Source organism: Tachypleus tridentatus, chromosome 3 (genome assembly GCF_004210375.1).
Source record: "Tachypleus tridentatus isolate NWPU-2018 chromosome 3, ASM421037v1, whole genome shotgun sequence".
NCBI classification, from domain to species: domain Eukaryota; kingdom Metazoa; phylum Arthropoda; class Merostomata; order Xiphosura; family Limulidae; genus Tachypleus; species Tachypleus tridentatus.
This window is the reverse complement of record NC_134827.1, coordinates 31,613,298-31,638,619: the sequence shown is the minus strand read 5'-3', so window position 1 is coordinate 31,638,619 and position 25,322 is coordinate 31,613,298. Positions and strand designations below refer to the sequence as shown.

At 35.7% G+C, this 25,322-nt stretch overlaps 1 protein-coding gene across 2 annotated transcripts in view; it reads right to left on the bottom strand.

Moving 5' to 3' along the window:
- LOC143246640 (uncharacterized) overlaps window positions 1-25,322 on the bottom strand; it is a 105,020-nt gene that overhangs the window by 62,866 nt on the left and 16,832 nt on the right. Inside the window, exon 1 of one of the 2 annotated variants that reach the window (XM_076493692.1) lies at window positions 5,589-5,752. The exons of the other annotated variant lie outside the window; for it this stretch is intronic. The gene's annotated coding sequence lies outside the window, so the exon portion shown is untranslated. Of the gene's footprint in view, window positions 1-5,588; window positions 5,753-25,322 lie in introns of those variants that run through there. 2 annotated transcript variants of the gene reach the window in all.

Genomic DNA, 25,322 nt, shown 5'->3' with positions numbered 1-25,322 from the left:
TAACTGTTCAGTCTTCTTGCTACCGTAGAAGTGGACACTTTTCTATCTCACTATCTAGAACGTACGTGACAGTGTTTAGGGACCATTTCAAATCTGTAGCAATTTGTTAAAGAGTCTAACCAGAATCACGTAAAGCGTTTATGAGAACTATCTGCTCTACCGACAATTTTCAACGCTTTGTGAGCAGTGACCTGATAAAAAAAAAAAAATAGTATTAAGGTTTTCATCAAGGTTTATTTGTAGAATGCTCTTAAATTTATTTCTTCCAGCATATGCCGGTACTATATGCTAGAGTTTTGCTAGCTTCTTTCTATATAGTTAGACATTGCATGGGATACCATGACAGTTATTTCAGACCCTAGCTTTGATCAGTAAGTTCATCCAAGCAGAACTCTTATGACGTGCCCTTCGTACAAGAATATGAGAATTCTAAAGAATTATATGTATTATCATTCAACCGTTAACAGGGATCAGTGAATCATTACAACAGTGTTGAAATTTACAATATATAATAGTTAGTTATCACCATTACATTCCATCTAGGAATATAGGGCCGCAATCGCTTGCGGATTCTTCAACAAATATTTAAGTGAGTAGGTTGTTAGCCCAGTGTCCCGAGCCGTCCCTAATTTAGCAGTGTAAGACTAGAGGGAATGCAGCTAGTCATCACCACCCACCGCCAACTCTTGGGCTACTCTTGTACCAACGAATAGTGAGTTTGACCGTAACATTATAACGCCCCCACGGCTGAAAGAGCGAGCATGTTTGGTGTGACAGGGATTCAACCCACAACCCTCAGATAACCAGTCGAGTGCCTTAACTATCTGGCGATGCCTGGCCTTCGTTGAGTGAAAAACAGAAGTTTTTGTAGCTCGTGCAAACTGTCACGTGTTTTAGTAGCATGGCAAAATGATGTGCTATAGTAGTCAAGTGGCGCTATAGTAGCAAGACAAAGTAATGTGATTTAATAATAATCTAAAAAGCATGTCAAAAATAAAGGTTAAAGGTAAGGAATTTGTCCAGTTCTAAACTTACCTCGTTAGAACTATAACACACACACACACTACTATAACAAAGATCGCGTAGTCTTAAAGGACGTGTAAGACACAAAAATAAACCTCCACTCGAGTAATATAGTTCGTCGTCTTCTGGATGACAGATGACTGAAATTCCAGAGACATTTATAGCGTACATCTGATTGGAATTCTATTCAATGTATCATAATCAATTGGTAGTTTTTTGCTATTCGAAATACCATAGGTTATAAATAATAATTTTAAGTAATATCTTGATAAAGGCACGTGGACTTTACTTATATCGTAAGCATCGTGAGAGTTAACTAAATAAAACTGAAATTTCCGAGACAAGACTTCATCAAAACGATTCATTTTCCTTCTTTTGATTATTTCTCTTTCAATCTCAATTTATTTGCTTTTAAGTTGAAGGTTTGTGTTCGCCCAAAACTTGATTGTAAATACTGTACCAGACTCTGTATATCCTGCAATTTCCGTTTTTTATTACCCGCATCCACATCAAGTCATTATTATGTACAGATTAGTTTTCATTAGCCTTGTACTCTCTTAGTTTTTTTTTACGTCCACATCAAGTCATAATTATGTAAAGATTAGTGTCTATTAGCCTTGTACTCTCTTAGTTTTTTTACTTACGTCCACATCAAGTCATAATTATGTAAAGATTAGTGTCTATTAGCCTTGTACTCTCTTAGGTTTTTTACTTACATCCACGTCAAGTCATAATTATGTAAAGATTAGGGTCTATTAGCCTTGTACTCTCTTAGTTTTTTTACTTACGTCCACATCAAGTCATAATTATGTAAAGATTAGTGTCAATTAGCCTTGTACTAAGTTTTTTTTACTTACGTCCACATCAAGTCATAATTATGTAAAGATTAGTGTCTATTAGCCTTGTACTAAGTTTTTTTTACTTACGTCCACATCAGGTCATTATAATGTACAGATTAGTTTCCATTAGCCTTGAACTCGCTAACTTGAACGTAGAAATGATATTTTTAACAATGTACTCACCATGTTTTATTAAGTGTGTACTCTCTTCACCAAGCTGTGTTGTTCACGTACCATATGAAGAATGACCCAGAACTTGACAGAATCATTAGTGTTTGGAACTGAACCAGCTGATACAGTGAAAGTTGTATCATTAAACTAACCGACGTTTTCAATAAGCAGAGCAGTGACTCTGTAAACTTCATAACACCGAAACGTTGCTCTAAGATTTGTAGATCGTACTTTGTGTAGGGTAAAAATAGAACTAATGACAGAATGAAAAGTTGTTATACCACTGAATACGTCGTAACTTTCCGTGACTCCGCTAGCCTCATAACGCTGAAAAATTGTTCGAAGATTTATGTCGTACTTTATTTAGGGTTAAAAATATCTTTTACAATCTGTTACTACTGAGCCAGATTATTCTGTAACTGCTAATTAAACCTAGTTACTGTATCTCCTTGAGTAAACGATATATATGATACGTGAAAGAGGTCTTGTTCCACAATTAACATACTTACGGATAAGCCACGGAATCGCAACAACATACATGCGAGTGCAGACAAACTTGCTCTCATCAGCACACAATCACGACAAGGTAATTACCAGTATAGACATATTTGCTCTCATTAATGGAGTGCGCCTTCTTGGTGCCACTATACAGTTTGCTTTCCATGGCACGAACATCGAATTAAACTACAATGAATTGTGTATTTTTATCCAATCTGAGATTAAACTACAGTTCCTTTTACTTTTGTCCAATCGGAGATCAAATTAAAATTCAATTATTTTTTCTCTTCCTATCCAATCGGAGATCAAATTAAAATTCAATTATTTTTTCCCCTTTCTATCCAATCGGAGATCAAATTAAAATTCAATTATTTTTTCCCCTTTCTATCCAATCGGAGATCAAATTAAAATTCAATTATTTTTTCCCCTTTCTATCCAATCGGAGATCAAATTAAAATTCAATTATTTTTTCCCCTTCCCATCCAATCGGAGATCAAATTAAAATTCAATTATTTTTCCCCTTCCCATCCAATCGGAGATCAAATTAAAATTCAATTATTTTTCCCCTTCCCATCCAATCGGAGATCAAATTGAACTTCAATTATATGTTTCCCTTTTTATCCAATCGAAATTGGTATAAGGAGTGATATTGAAAATTCGAAGGTCAAAGTAAAGAACGTATTTAATGTAAGTTTCACTGCTATATTTAGAAGCAATACATAATTTGTTGAGGTCAGTTAACTTGCTGAGAAGTAAGTTCTAAACTTGTCATGTCCCCTGCTTTGCAGCATCCCGTCAGTGCAAGAAAGTTACAGATATATTTTTTAATAAAATTTTTTTTTACAAGGATAGTTTATGACAATTAGCTAAACATACCAGTTACGCATTTGAAAAAATATCCCTCTTTGGTGGCTCGGCGATGATTTGGTAGGCTTATAATGCATAAATTTATGATTCTATTCCCGCGATGGAAGAGGACCGACAGGTATTTGTGCACCTTTATGCGTACAATAAAAAATTAAAACAGCTTGTTTTCATTGTTAAAAATACTTTGTTATATAGAAAGATATATTGAATACATTGAATTTTGTTTGTTTCACATCAGATTTGTGCAATATTTTATATATATATACAAAGCACAATGAGCTGTGTCTGTCTGTTGGTCCGCGATCTAACTACTCGTAGGTGGCTGGCCTAATCTTAACCAAATGTTGCGAGATGATAATTTGTAACAAGAGACATGTTAATGATGGTTCATTACTGATGTTATTGATATTTATTATTTTGACGGAAGTTAATGTTAACTTTATTCACAGATGGCGCAACATCCTTACACCAAAAACGACAATTCTTTTCTAAGAAACAACACAAACACACATTGTGGGAGGGACATACATTTCATGAGTCTCAAAGAGTGAAATAGTACTCCCTATGAAGTATTGGCCGCCATTACTGCAGTGCTACATCAACTAAACTGTAGCGTCTACTCCAACAGTCCCCATCTACAGGGTGATGTAAAGAGCCGTTTCTTGAATTATACCCACTTCCTATTTGACCCGTGACCTTTCACCTTCGACCCGTAAGACACTTCTATGACCAATGACCGTCAATTGATTAATCATATCAAACATTGTGGAAGGACACTAGGAATTAGATATTTAAAGCGGATAACACAGAGCTCCCTACCATCACTACTTTATCCCATACCTCTTCCTACAAAGTCACCCTGACCATTGTACAGCGTATACCACGTAAAGTATATACATACCGAGTTCTTAAAAGCTTGAACAAAACTTAACAATGAATACTGTAATAATGTTATGTTAAACATACATTGGGTGGAAGTTAGGATTCTTTTGCCATTTATAAGAGAGCATCCACCAACACGTTTTTTCAAGTTCGTAACCCGGACAAAGATCGGGTACCTCAGATCGTGTGCCATATATTTGGCACAGTAAAATTGTTTCTTACTAATATGAGTATTTAAGAATAATAAACAGAACTCACACACAGTCAAACAGATTGTTGAATGGTTGTTTGGCTCAAAAACTTTACATTGGACTATCTGTTCTATCCCCACAATGGGTACCGAAACCCGATTATAAGCATCATAAATCTTTATACGTATTGCTAAGCTAACCAAAGAAACAAATTCCCATAAAAGGAACCCGATAAGAAAACTATAGAATGGTATAGGTCTGCACAAACCAGTTAAAAATATTTCCTTCATTTGAAAACATTAAACAAACAAAATTGTACAAAACCTAAACCCTGGGCTACACGTGTCAGATTACATACTAGTATTTGATTGTCACTCTTATAATTCACACAAAGCTCCAAACAGAGAAGCACGGCTGTTGTTACTAGCAACTTTAGAATAACTGAAGAAATTCAAATTTACAGTTCACAACACCAATCACTAAGCCTCATTCTGCTCCAAAGTAATACTTACTTCATTTACCTTTTCTTTACAATACTTATTGTATTTTAGTAGACAATGCAAGTGGAAAAATGGTCTGCCTTCCAAAAACACTCAGGTTATTGAGTTCCTACTCATATTACGTTCGAAGAAGGAATACCTGCCTTTCAATAAAGCTCACATTATCGAGTTTGTTTCGTAGTGACAATTTTCTGATTCTTAATTATTCTAAGAGAAATATTGCATATTGTGTGCGTGTGTAAACAAGTTATCACAAGAACAAGATACAAACTTTAGGGTAACCGACCTTATTTTTATTTTTACATTGTCAGACGTGTGTTTCTTCTGAGTGAAGCTAGATTTGAAAAACGTGGAGTAATCTCACTGGTTCATATGATGTATCAACTTCTTCTCTGTCAACCAAGGAAACAGATATTTTGATTCTAAGTTACGAACACCATTGAGAAACGGTGTGTCAAAGTGATTGAGTTGCTTTGAGAGAGAGTTATTTGTTGCATGATGGAAACGAAGAAAGACTTTGCGGAAAATTAGGTTACTTCGTGTGTATTGGCATATTAGAAATTTAAGTTCGAACTCTAAATGCTACAAATTTTTTCTTCGATATCCGTAAGACTTACCAAGAATTTTCTTCACGGAGAAAGAGAGTTTTAAGATGGCGCTGACCCAGGTGTGTTCGCTCGGGTTCACGTTCAAAGCAGAGGAAAGTTTAGCTGGAACAGATTCCGGATTTGACCCTTGCTCACAGTCTAGGACAGTTGAATGCATGTGAAACACGGCAGTGGTCGCCGTTTTAAGCCTCAGTGAGCGATTGGGTGACTCAACGTAGGCGGGTGCACGCTGCGCCTGCGCAGTGAAAAAAAGTTCGTTTTTTTTTCTTGTATTTCCTCTAGTTATTTAATTTTAGCATTTTAGAACTGTTCGAAGGAAAGAAAACTAGGAACTGTTAAAAATTAGTAGGACTTTAACTGCGTGAGCATTTATCATTGTTTGGCATCTTTCATGGAATTCTCACTTGGCAAGAATGGGAAAATGCTAATGTTATACGATAAGCACTATTACATGACGTCAGAAGATCATTTTACTGCAAGTTCTCTAACGATTACTTCTTTGAATGTTAGCACAAACGAGTTACAGCGTCCTGCGTACAGTAGGTTACCCAAATGTTTGTACGTCAAGCGATTCACCAATCACACATACTTTTCTCAGTCAGTCAGTCAATACAGGAAGAGTTGATTTAAAGTGTTGGGTTCATGACTCGAGTTTCGTTAGTTACTTTGATTTTAGAAGACAAGCGTCACTGTTTTGTGCGGAAAACGTAATTACTGCTATCCTCTCGAATGAAATATGGACAATTATTAAAGTAAACCTGAAATGTAAATGATTTCAAACAACCAGTTCAACCAACAATCAGAGGTCTTGGTTTTTCGTAGATTCACACGAAATTCTGCTAAAAGCAGGTGGATAAAACTTGCCAATTTCAAACTCTTAAAGATTTAATAAAAAAAGCTCGAAGTCTTGTTTTATCACTTTCTTAAGAAAGTTCTTTAGCAGCAAAAAAGTAATGGATTTTTTTTTTCAGTTTTCTCTTAGCGATAATCTTACGATACTCTTATTAGATTGGTGTTTCAGTTTTCTTCTAGTGATAATCTCACGATACCCTTATTAGATTGGTGTTTCAGTTTTCTTCTAGTGATAATCTCACGATACCCTTATTAGATTGGTGTTTCAGTTTTCTTCTAGTGATAATCTCACGATACCCTTATTAGATTGGTGTTTCAGTTTTCTTCTAGTGATAATCTCACGATACCCTTATTAGATTGGTGTTTCAGTTTTCTTCTAGTGATAATCTTACGATACCCTTATTAGATTGGTGTTTCAGTTTTCTTCTTGTGATAATCTTACGATACCCTTATTAGATTGGTGTTTCAGTTTTCTTCTAGTGATAATCTCACGATACCCTTATTAGATTGGTGTTTCAGTTTTCTTCTAGTGATAATCTCACGATACCCTTATTAGATTGGTGTTTCAGTTTTCTTCTAGTGATAATCTCACGATACCCTTATTAGATTGGTGTTTCAGTTTTCTTCTAGTGATAATCTCACGATACCCTTATTAGATTGGTGTTTCAGTTTTCTTCTAGTGATAATCTCACGATACCCTTATTAGATTGGTGTTTCAGTTTTCTTCTAGTGATAATCTTACGATACCCTTATTAGATTGGTGTTTCAGTTTTCTTCTTGTGATAATCTTACGATACCCTTATTGGATTGGTGTTTCAGTTTTCTTCTAGTGATAATCTCACGATACCCTTATTAGATTGGTGTTTCAGTTTTCTTCTAGTGATAATCTTACGATACCCTTATTGGATTGGTGTTTCAGTTTTCTCCTAGTGATAATCTCACGATACCCTTATTAGAAATAGCTGGTGTTTCAGTTTTCTCGTAGCGATAATCTCACGATACCCTTATTAGATTGGTGTTTCAGTTTTCTCGTAGCGATAATCTCACGATACCCTTATTAGAAATAGCTGGTGTTTCAGTTTTCTCGTAGCGATAATCTCACGATACCCTTATTGGATTGGTGTTTCAGTTTTCTCCTAGCGATAATCTTACGATACCCTTATTGGATTGGTGTTTCAGTTTTCTCCTAGTGATAATCTCACGATACCCTTATTGAATTGGTGTTTCAGTTTTCTCCTAGTGATAATCTCACGATACCCTTATTGGATTGGTGTTTCAGTTTTCTCCTAGCGATAATCTTACGATACCCTTTTATTGGATTGGTGTTTCAGTTTTCTCCTAGCGATAATCTCACGATACCCTTATTAGAAATAGTTGGTGTTTCAGTTTTCTCCAAGCGATAATCTCACGATACACTAGAGTAAGAAAGAAATAATTGGTGTTTAATAGATCTTTCTATTAGGAACATTCTTATACCATCGATATCAAAGAAAAATGTTTGGAATTTGTTTCACATTTATTCTACAAGCATTCTCTTGATTTCATTGAAAGAAAAAACAGTATTCGTTTAATATTTATTCCAGCAGTGGCCTGATGGCCTAGTCAGCAACGAATGAAATAACCGAACTTTGATCTCAGTACTGCACATTGTTCTGATGGCTAGAGTATGACGCTACAAAACCGAAGGTCCAGGTTCGTGTCCCGATATGTTTCAGAAAATGTTCTGCACTTTCAACCACGGCGGTGTTATAACTGTGACAGTCATCTCGCTGTTCGGTTAAAAAAGAAACAACCCTGTATAGACGACAGACGCTGCTGATTGGTGCCCTTTATTTAGTTGTCAGTACTAAGTTGGTGATATTCTGCCTGAACTTGCAGAACCTGTGACCCGAGGTTTAGCCCATGTGTCACAAAATACTAAAAACCACCACAACTATTTGATCATTTTAACTTACGTGACCTAACGACCTAGTTAGCAAAAAACGAATTAGCTGTACTTTCTTCGTTATTTACCCTAGCAGTGATATTGTGAACTATTCAGAAGCGAAAGAAGTAACTGGACTGAGTTGTTTCCCTAGTGATAACCTTTGACTTAATCAGCCGAATAAGTAGTCGATTGTTTTGCTGTTGTTTTTGTTAACTCTCTCTTTCCCTGGTTGTCTTATTAAAATGAAAGAGAGAATGCATTTATTTCTTATCGAAAAATGTGAATGTTGAAAATCTCAACCGAAACAGAGATGACTGGAAATAATTGCAAAGATTTACATTAAAGCTTTTGTTTTTAAATATCAACCCCAATTTAACATTTCAGACTTTGCTAAACGACACTTGGATGTGTTTATGTAACTGGTCTATTCAAAAGAAATACTAATTATGTTCCTTCCTAGGAAACCAGTTCTTTCGAAGAGCATAAAAAACAGTGATCTTAATGAAGCTATTATTTTCACTATTACTGTATATTATGAAGTACGTGTAAATTCGCATAATAAGTCAAAACACCTCGGAGAAATATGCCTATCTCATCTGAAAACAGAATAACCAATGACAATTTATTTAACGTATCATAGAGTTTCTTTTTTTCTTGAGTTTTATCATGAAGTTTCAATGGTTAGGTTTGTTTGGAATTTCGTGCAAAGCTGTACTAGGGATATCTACGCTAGCTGTCTCTAATTTGACATTGTAACGTTACAAGGAAAGCAGCTAGTCATCATCACCCACCGCCACCTCTTGGGCTACTCTTTTACCAACGAATAGTGGGGTTGACTGTCATATTATAACGTATTGGGTTACTCTTTTACCAATGAATAACGGGATTGACCGTTATAATGTTAACACTGCTGAAAGTTTAGTGTGATGGAATTCGAACCCGGAACCTTCAGATTGCGAGTAGAGCGCCCTAACTACCTGGCCATGGCGGGGTAAATTTTAACAGACTTGCTCAGTATATGCACAATATTCTTCTAAATCATGACAAACGATATTGAATACAGATACGTAGAAACCAGAGAAATTACTGTCAGTTAATGGTTTTTATTGGGCTACTTGCCTTGTCCACCAGGGGAACAAACTTACACGGCTAAAATCCGGAACACCACCAGAGAAATACTGATGGATTTTTTTACGATCCTCACTAAATCTTGACAAAGAAAGAGTTGTCGGGTGTAAAATAGTGGTTAGCTTGCCCGGAAGATAAATCCGAGGGTTTACGTTTCACCATACTGGTGCCACAAAATTACGATTCAGAAGATAGAAACGTAGAGGCACTAAAAGAAGAAAAATCAAAATTCGTTTTCCGCTTAAAGAAGAGCAGTACAAGAGTTGGAGGTCAGCTAGCTGACCTACTTCTAGCCTAGTTTTGTCGTTAGCTGGCCGACTGCCCTCTAGCCTAGTTTTGTCGTTAGCCAGCTGATTTACCTCTAGCCTAGTTTTGTCGTCAGCTGGCCGACCTCTCTCTAGCCTAGTTTTGTCGTTAGCTAGCTGACCTCCCTCTAGCCTAGTTTTGTCGTCAGCTAGCTGACCTCCCTCTAGCCTAGTTTCGTCGTCAGCTAGCTGACCTCCCTCTAGCCTAGTTTCGTCCTTAGCCAGCTAACTTCCCTCTAGCACAGTTTTGTCGTTAATTAACTAACTTCCCTCTAGCCTATTAGTTCGAAATTAAGAATAGATCCACGCAGACACAACTTTCTGTAGCTGTTTAAATAAAATTACATACAATGAAGTAATATAATAAACTCTGGTGGCTTGTTACGAAAATGGGCGTTTTTTAACTTATGTGTTGATGTTTGGAATAACAAGTATGCATTCAGACATTTTGTTACATTAAACTCATTTTCCATTCACATTCGATTGTGTACTAAAAAAACTCGATACATTGGTTAAAAGAACGTTCGCAGATGCATTGGGTACTTGTGACCAACAACTGTTGTTAAATCGTAAGTAACTGAATGTACTTAGCGACGTAGGAAGTCAACGACTGGTCCTTAAAACAAAATCAGTGAAGTTAAAAATTTTTGTTGATTAAATGTAAAGAATGGCCCTTGCAGTATTCGAAAACATAACAATAAAAATATCCGAATAAAAAATACATCTGTGTAGGATTTAGCGTTATCTTATCTTGCGCACCAGGCAGCTGCTTATGTGGTTTGTGTCTTTAACCTTTGGCCTGCACGTTTATTTCATAACCTATTTCCGTTGTTTTTTTTTTCTGTTCTTCTTGAACAAACTTTAGAAACAAATCAGTGAAACAGCTACAAAAAGTCGAGAAAATTAAGTGTGTAAAGTGTAAATTAATTAATTACACTCGTCGTCGAGTAATAGGACTATATTCTGTTTCGTAACTTTAATATCAGTGGTGTGTGTGCCCCAAAAGTCACGACATTAATAAAAACGTAAAAGATAACCGGTGTAGCATTGCTTTCATACTCAACATAAGCCTAAATTAATCGGTTGAAATAGTATTCACTCAGGTGACAGCTGTTTATGATGTGATCACTCAGACACCCGTATTTTCGAAACATCTCCACGGGAACAAACTAGGTGAAGGTATATGGGGTGAAATGTACGTCATTAACAGAGCACACACGAGACGCGATGTCTCTTTTGTTGTCGCCAGACGCCACGACTTTTGTTTGTGGAGCCAATAATGCTTCATCTATGACGGAACGTGTGATGAATCAGATATCTCTTTCCAGGGATTAGATGACCCTTTTTGGACAGATTAGGCGTTCTGTGCGTATTTTTTTATGGCATACTGAATATAAAGTCGAATTACGATGACTCAACAAAAGCAAAACGAGTAGACAGATGTTCAAGATTGACACGTCAAAATGACGTGGCAATGGTCACTCTGACCTACGACTCGGAGCTAAACGTTGGTATTTCACATGAAACAATTATAGAATTAAAGATCACTCGCGTGTAACGATTCGTCTCTCAAACAGAAATCAATCAGATAATTCAGTTTTGAATAATAGCGCCCTCTGGTTTTAGACGTAATTATTTTAATACGATTTAGCCTGAATTTCGCGCATAGCTACACGAGGGCTATCTGCGCTAGTCATCCTTAATTTTGCAGTATAAGACTAGAGGGAAGGCAGCTAGCCATCACCACCCACCGCCAACTCTTAAGCTACTCTTTTACTAACGAATAGTAGGATTGACCGTCATACTATAACGCCACACGGCTGAAAGGGCGAGCATGTTTGGTGTGACGAGGATTCGAACCCGAGTCCCTCAGATTACGAGTCGAGCGCCCTTACCACCCACCCGGCCATGCCACAAACAAAGATATAAACGTTTTTTCCGGCATGTAAACCTGGTAAATACAAGCTTTTCGTACGTTTAGATTAACCACTTAGGTATATTACACGGTTTTTATCTAATCGTTTATATACTCGTTAATGTTTGTTTGGTGGTGTTGTTGTTTTGGGAGGGAATTGTGTGATACTTCATTTTCTAACTTAAAACTGTACTTAAACTGTGTATAAATTTCGGACACAATTTCATTACTTTGGAAACACTTCTCCCAAAGTTAATGCCTTCCCTCTCAGAGTTGTACAGCAAAAAGTCTGAAAACTTATAACGAAAAACAAAACAGGGTTTTGAAACCTCTAGTTAGCACAGAACAGAAAGCTTTGTGCAGCTTTGGTCCTAACAACAAACAAAAAAACAAAAAAACAAAGAAAATGCTTGAAATAATACAGCTTTCGAGCACTAAACACCAATACATTTTTATTTTGTTTATTGTGTACCACATCACCTTAACAAAACAACCAAACGATGTATTTGGGTTTATGAATTAGCGTTTCACTCAATAATTCGTTAACTATCTAATACTGGCACACATCAATGTTTTACATTTCTGGAGAAACAAATCTAGTTCTTAGATTCAAATTGAAACTTCTAAACAGGTCTATTTATTTTATGTATTGTAGAGAATTGGTAATAAAAATGTTATTTCTTTGGTTGTTAAAAAATTACTGCGTCAACTGATACAAGTTTAGTCGTTAAAATCTGTTCCAGATCCAGTCGTGATACGATCTTTAACAATTAATTGTTTTTGCTTCATTCACTTACGGACATAAACTAATTTCCACACTTTCCACAAACTGGCACGTTTATTTTTACAAATGGTTCGGTTTTCAGTCTGAAACATTAAGCAATTAAACTGAATTTTATTTAACTGGTGAAAATAAACTGGTGAAAAATTGAAAACAAAAACACTTAACTTAATGAATTTTCAGTGAATGGTACACCATACTCCTCAGTGGGCTCAGACGGAACTCCTTGCTAATCACTAAATGTTTTCACTTGGTGTGGATGTGTTAAGAGTGACTGTCAATCACTTGAGTGAATGGTAAGTTGCTGAAGTCTGCTTATATTTCTTGAGGTCTGTAATGCAAATTAGGGATGGCAGTAGATAGGATTGTTGCGATGAAAATTAATTTATTTATAATTCAGTCGATTTAATGTAACAACACTAGAACGAGACGAGAGGTGATTTACGTTAAAAAATTAACAAGTTAGCCATACGAGTACCTTGAGTTTATAAGAATGATAGTTTTTTTTATTTATAAACGATACCCTTTACCTAACCATTAAATGGTTTTATAAACATTACAAGTACCATATCATAAACGCCCACTGTCCCACTTCCACTTTGTTCCCTCGGGTGAGATGTCACCTAGTAATTAAGACGCCTGTACTACGAATCTAAAGATTCATGGTTCGCGATTCCTTGCAGCAAAAACAAGCTCGGCACGTTGACACACTTTTTGCGCTGTGGTGCTGACAGTAAAATCCTGTCATCCAATAAGACGAGACCTGACGATGGATGGTGTTGGATATCTGTCCTCCCTCTTGCTTGTTAATGACGAATATACACAGATAACATTTGTGTAGCTTTTTACGAAATAAAAAGGGTGTTCTAGTTTAAAAACAACAATACATAAACTACTGAAATTATACTTTTATTGATTCGTAGCATAAGCTTCACAAAGTAATAACTGAATATAGAAGCCTAGCCAGACTTCTATGTTTTGGATGGGCAGTAGCAAATCACTGCCGTATTTGCTAGATCATAATAACACGAAGTGGCACGAGGTATCAAACTCGGCGTTAAGAAGCCTCATGAGTGAGGTGAAACAGAGATGACTCGTACTATTGAATTGGTACCTATTATCCGAAAGTCCTGGGTTCCACTCCCGCGGTTGTTTTTTTTTTTTTTCGCTTATAATAATATTTCTTAGAGAATGTACTTTCATTGTTTAATAATACGACCTTCACACAATTAAATTTAACCTTTTTGAACTCCTAAAAATGAACTTAACGCAACACTAACACTGTCGTCACTTGTATGTTTTAAGTTTTGGAATATTTCAATAAGAGCAATTTAAAATAATGCTGAGTGGTGAAAGCTAATTATTGAAACTTAAGTTGCGGTTCTTAAAAATAATAAACGTAGTTTCGCTGATGTCCTTACCGCGTATTTATCGTATACTTCACACTTGCCTGTTCCGCACGTGCCAGATACGTATTTTATATTACACACAATTATAAATTAGTTTTATGTTAATATTTCTGTTAACAAGTTTTTATTAATTTGGACTCTTACGACTTTATTAAAGATTATCTAAGTCTTATATAATAAGTACTGTTGTCTAATTAGGTTGGAAGAAAAGTAACCTAAGCCTGAAAGACTCAACCCACCAAAAATCAGAATAAGAAAAAAGGATGACACACATCAGGTGGCGCATTAAAACAAACATTTTGTATACACAGTTTTATTAGATGGGGTAAATAAGTACTAAAGAAATTGCAGCGTTCATACCGCGTACGCGTATGGCTACTGCAGTATGGTGTTATATTGCACATATACTGTGAAACTGTGCAATGTTTTGTTACGGAAGATAACGTGCGTTGAATAATTTATGAAAGTTTCTTTAAATCTGGACTTAATAAACTATTTCGTTCTGTAAACTGTGTCTGAAATGTAAGGAAATCTGCACAAAATACGACTTTCTTTGGAAGACAAGAGGGTTCCACAACAGCAGGATCAGGAGGGTTCCACAACAGGAGAACGCCATGCAGGTGCAGACTCAAGTTTCGTAACAGAAGGACCACGCGGGTTGCATGTATTGTTTTTTGAATCTCGCGCAAAGCTACTCGAAACTATCTGCCCTAGCCGTGTCTAATTTAGCAGTGTAAGACTAGAGGGAAGGTAGCTAGTCATCACAACCCACCGCCAACTCTTGGGATACTTTTTTTTACCAACAAATAGTGGGATAACCGTCACTTATAACACCCTCACGGCTGAGAGGGCGAGCATGTTTAGTGCGGCGGGGATTCGAACGCCGTAACCCACTGGTTGCATGTAACAAGAAGGTTAAGGAGGGTCAGAAGATATTCAAGAAACGGACAAAGACAAAGCTAATGTCACCCTTCCAATTATGAGAAACAACATAAAAATTTAAGTACAAACTTAGGAACCTTAAAAGTGACGTGTTTAAAATAACTTGGTATGAGTAGTCACGACCTGTAAAATATGCAACCAATTGTAGGATTTCAGCAGTCAGTAAGATAGGATACTTCGGGACTCAGATAAACCTCTGTTAATTATATTTAAAAACTGTTTACCGATCAAGATCCACTAACAATTATGCGAGGAAAAGATTAAACGTTTTAACAAAAGTGGAAAAAAAAAAACGTCAGTTGTAGTTTCACAACTAACTTACTTTTCGTCAATTAGTTTTATCAACTACCGATGGTTTCAAATGTCAATTACGTAAAAGTTTTAAAAACCAATAGTACTTAAAATAAACCCCGATGTTACGAAGTGTTCCTCTGATTGGCTGAATCACATATCATAAAACCGTGAGTTAAGGAATTCTAATTCATGTTTTATGTATTGAAGTGTAAGAACAAAATAAACAGTACGTTATTTGACACTACTTATCGAGGTCTCTCTTACTAACAAATGTTTACTGTTTTGTGACAGGAGAGTTGACAAAGAGCCATGAATCACTGTCTTAGTTCGAGCTGTTAGCTAACGAGATCTGTTAAGAACTTCTCGTGGATTAAAACATTTGGATCAATTACTAGAGCATTAATTTGGAATACAAATGTCGCGAGACGCTTAATCACGAGACGTGGTGATGACCACGTTTAAAGTTAATAGTTGAAACTTTTCCAAAAACTCTCTCGTTTCGGCTTCCGGGCAATATTCGACCTCCTGTAGTTTAATTACGTACAAACTTTGAAACATTTATAAATATTCTTAACTAATTATTTTCAAAAGAGTTTCAAGCTTCGTAGGTTTGGTTTATAGTTCAAGACCACATTCAGTGTTGTCCTTTCACTAAAACTGTAAGGGTACTGTCCACGTTAAAATCCGAACACTGTTAAGTCTTTCTTTTTGTGGTTTAAGACCACTTTCAGCGATGCCCTTTTACCAAATTACGAGTTAAAGACGTGTAATGAGTGTAATAAAGTTCTGTCACGTTACGTTTTATTTTTCATTTCTTCTTCCCGATGACAATTCTATTCTTACTATCTCTCAAAGTGGAAACTAACTTTTGGAGTTACTTTTTGACAGCGGTTGTTAGCTAACTGTTTTCCAATTCCCTGCGGACTGACAGTCGCGCGCAGTTCCAATTTTCAGTTATTCTCTGAAAGTTTGCAAACACAACTAAAGGCATAGAAATTGCAACTGCCGCCCGTGAGCGACACTTCTCCAAATGCGACGCTAATAACACGTTTGTAATGTTCAATAACATCAGAAGGCTGCTCTATGGACGAATATTTAATGTGATCCTTGCTATTTTATAAAGACTGCTCTATGGACGAATGTTTGATGTGATCTTTGATACTTCATAAAGACTGCTATATGGACGAAGATTTGATGCGATCCTTGCTACTTCATAAAGATTGCTCTATGGACGAAGATTTGATGCGATCCTTACTACTACATAAAGACTGTTCTATGGACGAAGATTTGATGCGATCCTTACTACTAACATAAAGACTGTTCTATGGATGAAGATTTGATGCGATCCTTACTACTACATAAAGACTGTTCTATGGATGAAGATTTGATGCGATCTTTACTACTACATAAAGACTGTTCTGTGGACGAAGATTTGATGCGATCCTTACTACTACATAAAGACTGTTCTGTGGACGAAGATTTGATGCGATCTTTACTACTACATAAAGACTGTTCTGTGGACGAAGATTTGATGCGATCCTTACTACTACATAAAGACTGCTATATGGATGAAGATTTGATGCGATCCTTACTACTACATAAAGACTGCTATATGAATGAAGATTTGATGCGATCCTTACTACTACATAAAGACTGCTATATGAATGAAGATTTGATGCGATCCTTACTACTACATAAAGACTGCTATATGGATGAAGATTTGATGCGATCTTTACTACTACATAAAGACTGCTATATGGATGAAGATTTGATGCGATCCTTACTACTACATAAAGACTGCTATATGGATGAAGATTTGATGCGATCCTTACTACTACATAAAGACTGCTATATGAATGAAGATTTGATGCGATCCTTACTACTACATAAAGACTGCTATATGAATGAAGATTTGATGCGATCCTTACTACTACATAAAGACTGCTATATGAATGAAGATTTGATGCGATCCTTACTACTACATAAAGACTGCTATATGAATGAAGATTTGATGCGATCCTTACTACTACATAAAGACTGCTATATGAATGAAGATTTGATGCGATCCTTACTACTACATAAAGACTGCTATATGAATGAAGATTTGATGCGATCCTTACTACTACATAAAGACTGCTATATGAATGAAGATTTGATGCGATCCTTACTATCTCATAATTCCGCTGATACAGCACTCAAATATGATAGATAACTGATATAGATTAATAGATAACACATAGATAGCACAACATAGCTACCTGCCTTGTATTGAAGAGTAGTTTTTTTTAATCACTGAATCCAAGTTATAAATGTGAAATTTTAAAATAAGTGAAACAGTTTAATAAAATGATTTTCTTTCTGAATGGTGGACAATATTAATTTTACTTTGAATTAACATGTTACTGAAGCAGAATTGAGTGACGAAATATATTAAATATTGACGTACTTGTACTGCAGTTAATTAAACATACTTGGTATTCAAATTTTGTCACCAAAATGTGTCTAAAACATTAACAATGTCCTAACAAAATCAAGCCAGAGTTGGAGAAACAGTGTTTGTTTTTGAATTTCGTGCAAAGTACCTCGAGGGCTATCTGCGTTAGTTGTCCCTAATTTAGCAGTATAAGACTGGAGGGAAGGCAGCTAGTCATCACCACCCACCGCCAACTCTTGGGTTACTCTTTTACCAACGAATAGTGGGATTGACTATAACATTATAACGCCCCCAAGGATGAAAGGGCGAGCGTGTGTTGGTGCGACGGGGATTCGAACCCGCGACCCTCGGAAACATTGTGTAACATGTAGTATTACACACAGACTTTATAATACGTTAAAATACCATTATTTTCGAGAACCGGCCCTCTCATAGGAGCCTTCAGCAGGCGACAAGAAATTATTGGGCGATACTAATTTCCCATACACATCAATTCACCACAAATTTCAATTTTATTGTAAATTAAAAACATGTAGTATTAGAGAGAACAGAATCCTACATTGATTGAAAGCGTTGCGGGGGTTACTGTGCAATATTAATTTCGATATGCAAACTAATCCGCCCCAAATTGATATTCTATAATCGAAAAATATATACATAAAACTGAAGAAATCAGAACCATACTTTAGTGGTTGAGGGGGAACCATCTGCGATATTAATTTCGTTATATTTGAACTTTAAAAAAAATACGGATAACAGTTCGTTTGGAATTAAACAAAGCTACATCGGTGCTCTGCCCACACAGGGTATCGAAACCCGATCTATGGCGGTGTCAATTCGCTGTGCTGCCACTAGGGGGCGCGAATGAGAGAGACCACGGTAAAACCCTTTATTATGCAATCAAGCAACCGATAATATAAGCGTGATGTGTAATAGAATGTTTGTTTATACTTAAACACAAAGCAACACTACGACCTGTGTGTGCCGTGCCCACTATACGTTTCGAAATCCGGTTTTTACCGTTATAAGCCCCATACATGCCGCTGAGCCACAAGAGGTAATGTGGAGAATAAGAAAATTGAGATTTCTAATAAGTTCTAAGTTTGGCTTTTAAACTTAGCCCTGACTACATTAAAATATAAATAAAAAGGTACACATCTTACAGAGCAGATACTAAAACCGGTTTTAGTGAATAAGACTCTCAGACGGAAACATTAAAAGTTTTTATCCTTCCAAATTTCGCATACATGACTGAGAATTAATAAAACGGGTCAACAGTTCCGTGATGATTTATTTGAATTGAAGCTTGGTAGACTAAAGAAATCGAGTGGATTGAAGACCTGCCTGAAGATCTCACGTTTCTTCAAATTTTGAGATGTACTATCTATCCTGTAGGCGAGACGGCGCCGTACACAGTACGAAAATACCACAATCGTCGATTGATCACGCTTGCGACAAGTACTCCGAACCGCAGTAAAAGCTCAAAAGAACAAAATCACAATGACTCGAAAATAAATCTTAGTTGCCTCGAGATTTATTTACGTCTTTCAAAAATAGAAATATAATACAGTTATCAAAGATATTTTTCCTCAGTGTAAATACGAGTATAAAGGGTACATGATACGTGAAGAATTTTTTTTTAAATGTTGAAACGGTACCACAATTAAAGGATGTTAGGAGATTCCCTTAATCCTAAAGAACGTTTCACCAAATCATTTGTTACTAATTCTTCCAAATTAGAAAATATTATTATTATTATTGGATAATGAAAAAGCAGCAGAAGCGGGCTTTGCTGTAATAATAACTTAATAGACAAAAATTACACAATTCGTAATAACGTTATTCTCTGCTTTATCAGTAAAAGTGTTAATATCCATACCAGCCATCCCGAGGTACATTTTGACTTCAAGTGGGTTTCTCTTCATCACGAATTGTGCAATTTGTGTCCATTATGTTTGCAATTCTCTCTTTGTTAACCTACAGATATATAAGAAGGCTGAAATGTTGCTCTCTGCTTTATTGTTATTAGTAAAGTGTTAATACCCATACCTGCCGTCCTGAGATACACAAATGGTAACTTAACAGAAGTTGGTACCCCGAAAGCTTTGTTCAAATTCATTCTTATCAGAATTTCCATTTAGAAATAGATTTATTTAGAACGACTGGTAGTTTTCATGCTTTCCAAGCTCAAAATAACAGTTTTTACTGCAGGTATCTAAAGACCAAATCTACCACAGAGAGAGGGGGTTAATTTGCCTTTGAACAAAATATTAGAGTCAAAACTTTCCTGTTTATGAACCGAGGTACTCAGTGACATAGCAGTGTGTCTCCTGACTTACAACACAAAAACTGGGTTTCGATGCCCGCGACGGGCAGAGAACAGATAACCCATTGGGAAGCTTTGTGCTTAATTCTAAACAAACAAAAATCATGATCCTATGAACAAAACATCCAAATTTTAACCTCACTTAAACACAGATGTTCAACTGTAACATGCAGAGTAAGTACGAGAAACAGTTTGAAGTTGTCCGTTTTTCTTGAAATAAACAAGTAGCAAATGTTAAAAAATATTTAAAATCACAAAACTAGTTCTCTTAATCACAACAAAATTGGGCAATAAGATAATTTGAAGGGGTACAAATTAGACGACTGGTTCTTTTAATCAGAAAAACTGAGCAGTAAATCATTTTGAACGGTACAAATCAGACGTTTAATTATCTCATTAAGAACTAAACTGAGCAGTAAAGTATTTTTTATGGGTACAAATCCAAACTCTTTACGTTTCTTTTTGTAGTTTCCGAGGAATGTGCGTTTTGGTCATTCTTAATTTAGAAGTGATAACAGGCTGAAGGATAAACAGCTAGTCAACTTAACAAATATCTTGGTTCTTCTAATCGAATAGTGGATCGATTGTTGCATGATAACGCTCACACGGTTGAAAGGCAAAGGCCGAGCATGTTGACTGACGGGATTGGAACTATTGACTCATATAGTGGTTTCGTTCTGATTAAACTAATATGGAACGTTTTACATCTTTGGACACAGAAGTTAGACACAAATTTAAAGACACCGTGTTTAGTATAATAGTGAGAAGTTTTATAAAATCAGTTTCTTGGATTCAACACAAACGAAAAAACAAAAGTTACAAAACCCTGGAATATTTTGTTTACAGATGAAAATGTACTTTTCATCTAATTCAAAACTGTACTCTTGAAACTATTATTTATAATTTCTCGCAACTTTATTTGACTCATTATAATTCTAACCTAATTCTTAACAGATGTCGCCATTACCGATCAAAGCGACACCTACCTCCACTTTAAGTACTACTTATTGGAACTTCGAATGGTACACCAAGTATGTCAAAAGAGTATCCTTAATTTTTATATAAAAAGGCTTAAAATAATGTTTTTAGAGCTTAGACATCAAATATTTTAGTATCCATAAAAACACGTCTCTACAAATATAATAATACCATGTGTTGTATGTCCATGTTACCACTTCGCAGGGTGTTCACAAAGTTAGTTTGGATTAGTTCCGTGCGGGGCTACAAACAAACTTTCAGTTTTGGATTTTGCGGTTTTTATAAGTATTTTTTATCACTACCTGGGTTTAATCGTTATTTGTTTGATAGAAGTCGGATTAATCTTTAAAAAATCATGTCCGAGACAAAGGTGCTGCTACTAGGTGATACATTACTAAACATCTTATTTCAGGGTTAAGATTTTATTGTAAAACTAATTAAAACTAGTTTCGAATGTTTTGTTAACAAGTTCTCTAACCTATTTAATGATTTCCATCATTTGCTGTCAATTTGCGATAACCGCTAAAATATCGTGTTAAGGCGTTCGACACGTAATCCGAGGGTCGCGGCTTCGAATCCCCGTCACACCAAACGTGCTCGCCCGTTCAGCCGTGGAGGCGTTATTATGTGATGGTCAATCCCACTATGGCAAAAAAAGTAGTCCAAGATTTAGCGGCGAGTGGTGGTGAATAGCTGCCTTCCTTCTTGTCTTTCACTGCTAAATTAGTGGCACGTAGCGCAGTTAGCTCTCGTGTAGCTTTGCGCGAAATTCAAAACAAACAATATCGACAAACAAAAACGCGAAAAATGAAACAATAAAATCTTTCTACTTCAATTCACTAGTCAGCAGACACGACGCCAAGCTGTCGCTGACGTTTCGCGGTTTTAATAAAAACCCTACTGTAATTATCTGGCTAGACCTTTAAAGCAGAGGGAAGAACAGTGTCACTTACAGAAAATAATTGAAAACATTGAGACAATACTTTTTTCGAAGCACTAAAATTTCGTTCCTTTTGTGTTTTTATAATCACCGAACGAACGACCCTCTTAACCAAAAAAAGATACGAAATGTTACCCTTCCAGAAAGGGTCAATTTTAGGTATTATCTGCATTAGTAAATCAGCACACTTCGACTGAATTGCAAGGGTGTAAGAAACTAAACATTTGTAGTCGTTGTCGCTGGATATACCAGAGACAAACATAGAAATTATCACATTAAGGTTATATTTACGTGTTGGTATATAACGGTAAGAGTTAGATTTCCGCTCAGAGTTAAAAAAAAACAAAAAAGAGAAAAAAAATAGTCGGTTAAGAGTAAGAAAAACGATAATTTCCAACCCAGTGTTACTAAGTTTCGATGGAATCGATTATAATACAAGGAGGAACCTCTTAGCGTTCGCTAAGCCTAACTATAAATTACTGTTGCAATTATAGAGTGTACGTGAACAGTATGATTTTCCAGCTTCGTGTTATCTTCGAAAGTGTTTGTTAGGAGCACAAGTTTAGTAGTTTTGCGAGAAAGATGACGATTTTTTCAGTCGTGTAATAAACATAGTTGTTCGAAAGTTTGGTAGATACTGTTGACTGGTTGCCAACTTTGGTGAAATCAATTACGTCCATGTCTAACAGTAGGATTATTGATCAAAGGAAAGAAACTTCTCCATTTATTTCAATGACGTCACAGGAAGAGCATAAGTGTTTCGACCAAAGGATGTTACAGACGTAAAGTTACCTAGATTCACCCCATGAGCTACGAAGAGTTTGGACAAATCAAAGTTACTGATGCACGTGATGGCGTGGATTGCGCACGAATTTACAACACAAATAACTGTCAATAAAAGGCATTCCCTTATTATAAGTCTTTGTTCGATAAAAACAGAATGTGGCCTAAGCCTAAAGTTAACAATATTTTACCAAAATATACACGGTTTGTGCAACTCTCTTCTAGTTGGAAGATTATTCTCGAAGAATATTTGGTCAGCAAAACATGGTAAAAGTAAACCAAAACAAAGTTTTGGGGGAATTTCGGTAAACATTTCCCGTCAAGACACACAAAAAATCTGTTACTGAAAAAAAAAATGTGTATATATAAACACAACTAAACTTAACAGTTTTTAATATACAATAAAATGGTGCTAAAAAGATATGGAATATATGAACGAATTTATTTGCATACGTAATTAATATGACAACGTCAAACTAATTATTTAAGGAACACCACAATCTGCAAAAAGAGAAATTCATATCGTAAATAAACTTAGAATATTGTTTAATTTCACAAAAAACACCCAATTTCCTAGAGACAAGAGTGAGGGCTTATAACATTAAAAATTTGGTTAGATATAGATATACTATTTGTATAACTTTATACTTAACAAGAGATATGCTTATAGTTATATTTGCACACCAACGGCTCAGTGTTAATTCTGAGGACTTATAACACTAACAATCATGATTTGATACCCGCGCTGAGCACCACAAAAACTGCTTATTATACTGCTTTGCGCTTAGGAACATACAAAAAAAATTTGGAGAGAAACAGCTAACTTGTGTACACAGCAATACGTCAGTTAGATATCTTCCTGTGGTTCACTGGTACGTCTGAAGACATACTACTAAACCCGAGTTTTGATACCTGTGGTGGGCACGACACATAACCCATTGTGTAGCTTTAGGCTTAGCAACAAATAGAGAAGTCAATTAAAATTTATGATATATGTGAACCAGTATTAACTCTTGTATCATATTTTAAAATAAATCAATGTATTAATATCCTAGTAGCAGCAGTAACCTAGCAACATGTATTCAAGTGCATTCAACTGCGTTCAAATTAACTTTAAAAAAAAATTATTTGGTTATTTGCAAATTTAATTTTAAAATATTCTAATAATATTCTCAATTGGGGATACCTAAAGTATTAGATGCTATTATGTATACGGTTTTCTTTTGTTTTGTTTTTAAATTAATAATGATTATATTATACGCAACGTTACCTGCATAAACCAGTTGAGTTTTTACTCAACTCGGTGGGTCAACGGTAACACCGACAGCTTAAAACGTTAAAAATAATAAAAATCGAGTTTTGATCCACGCAGTATTGAATGTAGTTGGTGTAACAGCTAAGGAAGCATTGAAACTAGTTATTAACTCCACATCAAGATGTGGAACCATATAGTTCTGAAAACACAAGGAATTGTGTGTAGAATCTTATTGCAGGAAGTGTCAGAATTGCATCATTTTGACAGAAAATAAAGTGTTATAATTACAAATATACAGACGTGAGAATCATCACGTGTTGTAACTTACACACACTACTGGGAATACTCACCGTATCTTACGCCTCGTAATACGCACTTAATACTTTGATAATACCTTGAAGCATCCCATTGCATATTGCAAGACAAAAGTGATTGGTTAAGACAAGAGGTTAGCTTAGGGTCTACACAAAACGGTCTTATGTCTGAGATTGTAATCTCACTACTTACTAATTACAAGTATTTTCAACAGCATAAAACATTTAACTAATATTGTTAATATACTATGAAGAATATGACGTATTTACTCAGTAGGTCGAAAAAGGTCAAGTCTACATCAAGGTGTTGGTTACCGAGTCAAAATACTTTTCTTACAATTGTATTTCAAAAAAAAAAAAGCGCAGACAGCCTGGCTGTTTAGCACCATAAAACACCAAACAAAAACAAGTTTCTAAAATTGGTGTGCGTCTTACAAGGCACACCACAGTGTTGTGACAACAAAACAAAGTGGTGTAAATACTAACAGTGTTGTGACAATAAAACAGAGTGCTATAAATACTAACAGCGTTGTGACCACAAAACAAAGTGCTATAAATACTAACAGCGTTGTGACCACAAAACAAAGTGCTATAAATACTAACAGCGTTGTGACCACAAAACAAAATGCTATAAATACTAACAGCGTTGTGACCACAAAACAAAATGCTATAAATACTAACAGCGTTGTGACAACAAAACAAAGTGCTATAAATACTAACAGCGTTGTGACAACAAAACAGAGTGCTATAAATACTAACAGCGTTGTGACCACAAAACAAAGTGCTATAAATACTAACAGCGTTGTGACCACAAAACAAAGTGCTATAAATACTAACAGCGTTGTGACCACAAAACAAAGTGCTATAAATACTAACAGCGTTGTGACAACAAAACAAAGTGCTATAAATACTAACAGCGTTGTGACAACAAAACAAAGTGCTATAAATACTAACAGTGTTGTGACAATAAAACAGAGTGCTATAAATACTAACAGCGTTGTGACCACAAAACAGAGTGCTATAAATACTAACAGTGTTGTGACCACAAAACAAAGTGCTATAAATACTAACAGCGTTGTGACCACAAAACAAAATGCTATAAATACTAACAGCGTTGTGACCACAAAACAAAATGCTATAAATACTAACAGCGTTGTGAC